Source organism: Piliocolobus tephrosceles, chromosome 5 (assembly GCF_002776525.5).
Source record: "Piliocolobus tephrosceles isolate RC106 chromosome 5, ASM277652v3, whole genome shotgun sequence".
NCBI classification, from domain to species: Eukaryota; Metazoa; Chordata; class Mammalia; order Primates; family Cercopithecidae; genus Piliocolobus; species Piliocolobus tephrosceles.
In genome coordinates this window covers 17491617-17498216 of record NC_045438.1, presented here as the reverse complement: position 1 = coordinate 17498216, position 6600 = coordinate 17491617, and the positions used below count along the sequence as shown (strand labels likewise).

The 6600-nt window shown below is 37.8% G+C and overlaps 1 non-coding gene across 1 annotated transcript; it reads right to left on the bottom strand.

Moving 5' to 3' along the window:
* Positions 1-6122: 6122 nt before the first annotated feature.
* Positions 6123-6226, bottom strand: LOC111550310. The gene has a single exon (XR_002734000.1). It is a non-coding gene; the product is annotated as a U6 spliceosomal RNA (small nuclear RNA).
* Between the last annotated feature and the right edge of the window lie 374 nt (positions 6227-6600).

Here is a 6600-nt window from a genome sequence, read left to right as displayed (position 1 = left end):
CAACTATTTAGGTCTTCTTTGATTTCTTTTATCAGCATTTGGTAATTTTCAGCATACAGAATCTGCATGTGTATTTCTAGATTTATACATAAGGTTTCATTTTCTTTGGAACAATTGTAAATGATTTGTTTATATTTCTACCTGTCCATTTTTAGAATAGAAATGCAGTGTGTGTATATATATATATATATTTTTTTTTTTTTTTTTTTTTTTTTTTGAGACGGAGTTTCGCTCTATCGCCTGGGCTGGAGTGCAGTGGCCGGATCTCAGCTCACTGCAAGCTCTGCCTCCCGGGTTTACGCCATTCTCCCACCTCAGCCTCCTGAGTAGCTGGGACTACAGGCGCCCGCCACCTCGCCCGGCTAGTTTTTTGTGTTTTTTAGTAGAGAAGAGGTTTCACCGTGTTAGCCAGGATGGTCTTGATCTCCTGACCTTGTGATCCGCCCATCTCGGCCTCCCAAAGTGCTGGGATTACAGGCTTGAGCCACCGCGCCCGGCCGAAATGCAGTATATTTTTACGTGTTGATCTTGTGTTCGGCAATCTTACTGAGCTCTTTTATTAGTTCTGAAAGGTTTTTATGTAGGTTGCTTGAGTTCTTCTATATAGACAATCATTTCATCTGTAGTGGAAACAGTCATATTTTCCTTTCCAGTCTCTACGGCCTTTCTTTCCTCTTCTTCCTCTTCCTCCTCCTCCTCTTCTACTTCTAAGTTGTCAAATTTATGATTTAAAAGTTGTAGTATTCCCTTACTATCATTTTAGTTTTTTCTGGCTTTATGAGGTACACTTGACAAGTAAAAGTTGCATATCTTTAAGGTGTACAACATGTTTTGATTTATGTATAATTGTGAAATGATGACATTTAAGTTAACTTATTTATCACCTTAGTTATGATTTGTGTGTGAGTGCATGTGGTGAGAACACTTAAGATCAGCTCTTTTTCTTTCTTTCTTTCTTTTTTTTTTTTTTTTGTTTGAGACAGAGTTTCACTCTTGTTGTCCAGGCTGGAGTGCAATAGTGCCATCTCAGCTCACTGCAACCTCCGCCTCCTGGGTTCAAGCAATTCTCCTGCCTCAGCCTCCTGAGCAGCTGGGATTACAGGCATCCGCCACCACACCCACCTAATTTTTGGAATTTTTAGTAGAGATGGGTTTTCCAAGCTAGTCTTGAACTCCTGACTTCAGGTGATCCACCTGCCTCAGCCTCCCAAAGTACTGGGATTACAGGCATGAGCCACTGCACCTGGCCAAGATCAACTCTTTTAGTAAATTTCAAGTATACAATACAGTATTGTTAACTGTAGTCACCATCCTGTACACTGGATCTTCAGAATGTATTCATCCTGTATAACTGAACCTTTGTACCCTTTGACCAACATTTCCCCAGCCTTCCCCTCCAGCCCCTGTCAACCACCATCTTATTCTGTGCTTTCATGAGTTCCAGTTTTTCAGATTGCACATGTGAGATGATGTAGCATTTGTTTTTCTGTGTCTGACTTATTTTACTTAGAATAATGCCCTCCAGTTTCATACATGTTGTCACAAATGGCAAGATTTCCTCCCTCTTTAAAGCTGAATAATATTCCACTGTATATTAATATACCCATGTTTTCTTTATGTATTCATTTATCAGTGGACAAACGATAAGATTTAAGATTTTTTCCATATTTTGGCTATTGAGAATAATGCTGTGATAAACATGGCGGTGCAATATCTCTTTGAGACACTTATTTCATTTCTTTTGGATAAATACCTCATAATGTAATTGCTGGATCATATACTAGTTCTTATTTATAATTTTTTTTTTTTTTGAGATGAAGTTTGGCTCTAATCACCCAGGCTGGAGTGCAGTGGCACAGTCTCAGCTCACTGCAACCTCAGCCTCCAGGGTTCAAGTGATTCTCCTGCCTCAGCCTCCTGAGTAGCTGGGATTACAGGTGCCCACCACCAGGTCTGGATAATTTTTTTTTTTTTTTTTGAGACGGAGTCTCACTGTGTCGCCCAGGCTGGAGTGCAGTGGCCGGATCTCAGCTCACTGCAAGCTCTGCCTCCCAGGTTTACGCCATTCTCCTGCCTCAGTCTCCCGAGTAGCTGGGACTACAGGCGCCCGCCACCTCACCCCGCTAGCTTTTTGTATTTTTTAGTAGAGACAGGGTTTCACCGTGTTAGCCAGGATGGTCTCGATCTCCTGACCTCGTGATCCGCCCGTCTCGGCCTCCCAAAGTGCTGGGATTACAGGCTTGAGCCACCGCGCCCAGCCAATTTTTTTTTGTATTTTTAGTAGAGACTTGGTTTCGCCATGTTGGCCAGGCTGGTCTCGAGCTCCTGACCTCAGGTGATCTGCCCATCTCGGCCTCCCAAAGTGCTGAGATTACAGGTGTAAGCCACCGCGCCTGGCCTTATTTATAATTTTTTAAGGAACTTCACACTGTTTTTCATAGTGGCCATACCAATTTACATTACAAACTGTGCATAATGGTTCCCTTCTTTTCCACATCCTTACCAACACATTATCTTTTGTGAGGTGTAAGGTGATATCTTTTTGTGATTTTGATGTGCATTTCCCTGAAAATTAGTGATGTTGAACACACTTTCATATACCTGTTGGCCATTTGTATGTTGCCTTTTGAGAAATATCTATTCAGTGCCTTATCCCATTGTTTACTTGGGTTATTTGTTTTGCTTGTTCATTTATTTGCTATTGGGTTGTTTGAGTTTCTTATATATTTTGGATATTATCCCCTTATTAGATATATGGTTTGCAAATATTTTCTCCCACTCTGTAAGTTGTTTTTTGTTCTGTGGATTGTTTCCTTTGTTGTGCAGAAGCTTTTTGTTTTACACAGTTAAAAAAAAAAAAGCTTATTTTTGCTTTTATTGCCTGTGCTTTTGATGTCATATCCACAAAACAATTGCTCAGACCAATGTCAAGAATCTTTTCCCTTACGTTTTCTTTTAGTAGTTTTATGGTTTCAGGACTTATGTTTAAGTCTTTAATCTATTTTGAGTTGATTTTTGCATATGGTATGAGAAAAAGTCCACTTTCATTATTCCGCATATGGATATCCAGTTTTCCCAACAGTATTTATTGAAGAGACTATTATTTCCCCATTGTGTGTTTTTGGCACTCTTGTTAAATATCAATTGACCCACAGATGCATAGATTTGTTTCTGGGCTCTCTATTTTGTTCCATTGGTCTACGTATCTGTTTTTATGTCAGTGCCATGCTGTTTTGATTACTATAGCTGTGTTATATATTTTGAAGTCAGGTAGTGTAATGCCTCCAGCTTTATTTTACTTGCTCAAGATACATTTACCTCCTTAGAGTCTTTTGTGGTTCCTTACACATTTTACGTTTGTTCTTCTATATCTATTAAAAAATGCCATTGGAGTTTTAATAGGAATTGCATTGAATCTTAGATCTCTTTGGGTAGTATGAACATTTTGACAATGTTAATTTTTTTCAATTTTCAACCCATGAACACAGGATGTCTTTCCATTTATCTATATCTTCTTTAATTTTCTTCATCATTGTTTTATAATTTTCAGTGTCAAGTTTTTCATGTCTTTGGTTAAGTGTATTCCTACTTAATTCTTTTTGTTGCTGTTGTAAATGGAATTGCTTTCCTAATTTCTTTTTCAGATAGTTCATTCTTTGCATATAGAAGCACAATTGATTTTTGTTGATTTTGTATTCTGCAGCTTTACCAAATTCATTTATAAGGTCTAACTATCTTTTGTTAATATTATTCTTTAAGATTATTTTAATGATTGAAGGATTTATCTGTACTGATATTCCCTGTTTTATTAGTGATTTTTTTTGTGGTGATTTATTTTTTTTGTTTATTTTTGTAAGTCTTGCTAGAGACTTACAGATATTTTGAGATATTTTTTAAAGAACTGCTTTTTGTTTCACTAATTTTTTTCTATTCCTTTCCTGTTTTCAATTTCATTGAGTTAATCTATCATCATTATTTCTTTCCTTCTGCTTGCTTTGTGTTTAGTTTGCTCTTCTTTTTCTAGTTTTGTGAGGTAGAAACTTAGATAAATGATTTCAGACTTTTCCTCTTTTCATATATATACATATATATGACATTTTTATATATATATGTCATAAATTTTCCTCTTAACACTGCTTTAGCTGCATCTCACAAATTTTGACACATTTTGTTTTCTTTTCTTTTTTTTTTTTGAGACGAAGTCTCGCTCTGTCCCCCAAACTGCAGTGCAGTGGCTGGATCTCAGCTCACTGCAAGCTCCGCCTTTTGGGTTCACGCCATTCTCCTGCCTCAGCCTCCCGAGTAGCTGGGACTACAGGCGCCCGCCACCTCGCCCGGCTAGTTTTTTGGATTTTTTAGTAGAGACGGGGTTTCACCGGGTTAGCCAGGATGGTCTCAATCTCCTGACCTTGTGATCCACCCGTCTCGGCCTCCCAAAGTGCTGGGATTACAGGCTTGAGCCACCGCGCCCGGCCGACACATTTTGTTTTCATTATCATTCATTTCAATATATTTTCAGATTTCTTCTGAGATTTACTTTTTGATGTTTAATTATTTAGGAGTGTGTTGGTTACTTTTCACATATTTAAAGATTTTCCTTTGTCTTTTTGTATTGGTTTATAGTATGATTCTCTGATGACCAGAAAACATATTTCGTATAATTTCAATTCTTTCAAATTTATTGAATTTTAAAAATCATCTAGGATATGGTCTATCTTGGTAAACATTCATGGATGTTTGAAAAGAATGTGTATTCTGTTATCTCGGGGTGGAATGCTCTACAAATCATGCTGACTGATGGTATTGTTCCGTTCTTTATCCTTGCCAATTTTCTGTTTAATAGTTCTATCAGTTGCTGAGAGAGAAGTGATGAAGTCTCCAATTATAATTGAGAGTTTGTCTATTTTTCCTTTCAGTTATTTCTTTCTTTCTTTCTTTTTTTTTTTTTTTCTGAGACGGAGTCTCACTCTGCCACCCAGGCTGGAGTGCAGTGGCATTATCTCAGCTCACTGCAACCTCTGTCTCCCAGATTCGTGCCTCAGTCTCCCGAGTAGCTGGGACTACAGGCGCATACCTCCATGCCTGGCTGATTTTTGTGTTTTTGGTAGAGATGGGGTTTCACCATGTTGGCCAGGCTGGTCTCGAACTCCTGACCTCAAGTGATCTGCTTGCCTTGGTTCCCAAAGTGCTGGGATTACAGGCATGAGCCACCAACATGTGTAGATGGCACATAGTTGGGTAATGTATTTCTATCTATTTTTGCCGATCTCTGTCACTGAATTGATGGATTTAGTTTAGAATTGATACTTAGGGTTTAAGTCTGTCACTGTATTACTTATTTTCTGTTTCTCATTTCCTTTTCCATTCCTTCCTGTAGATTACCTCAGCATTTTCTAGAATTCCATTCTACTTTATTCATGTATTTAAAAATCACATCACCTTGTATTGTCCTTGTGTGCCTATATATATATATATACACACACATATGTATAGATGTAACTTATCACAGCCTCGTCATATAAAAATTGTACCACTTTGAGTGAAGTATTGAATATTTACTTCCATTCAGGCCCCTTGACACTTTCTACTTTTTAAATAAAATGTTCCTAAGTATTTCACATTGAGCACTGCATCATACGGTGTTAGGTTTGCTTCAGCCATCAAATATGATTTAAGAAACTCTTGAGAAGGTGAGTCTATTGCTTTTACCTCTATTTTCACCCAATGTGTCAGCCTAAGACTGCCATAACAACATACCACAGGCTGGCAGCTTAAACAACAGAAATGGATTTTCGCACAGTTCTGCGGGTCGGAAGTCCAAGATTAAGGTGCCAACAGGAGCATTTCTTACGAGTCTCTCTTCTCAGGGCACAGATGGCTGCCTTCTTGCTGTGTCATCACATAGCTTTTTCTCTACGCAAGTGTGTCCCTGGTATCTCTTCTTTTTCTTATAAGAATGACAGTCCTCCTGGATTAGGGCTCCACCCTCATGACCCCATTTTACCTGACAACCGGTTTACAGGCCCTATCAAGAAATATAGTCTCATCGGGGGTTGGAGTTTCAATATATGAATTCTAGAGGAATTCAGTTCAGTCCAGATTGCTTTTTTCCTTTCAGAAAAAAAAAAATTAAACAATTCATGAATTTCTGTGCCATCCTTGTGCAGGGGCCATGTTAATTTTCTCTGCATCATTTCAATTTTAGTCTAAATGTTGCCAAAGTCATCCTGCCAATAGCTTTTGAATACTTAAATTAACTGTTATTGACTGAGTCTCTTTCTCACCATAGAACTTGGAATTTAGAAATTTTTAATGATATAAACTCATTTTCAAAAGCAAGTTAACATCTCTTCATCTCAGTTGACAGGACCTCAACATACCCCTAAAGCATTATTTGTTTACCATGTATTGGGGCAATTGGTGACATTTGAATTAGTCTGTAAATTAGATAATAGTATTATAGCAACAGTCAACTTCCTGAATTTAGTCATTTTACTTAAGTTATATAAGAGAACAACCTTTTTATTGGGAGATATATGAGGAAGTTATTTAGGGGTGGGTCAATATATCTGTAAATTACCCTCAAATGATGAAATCCTA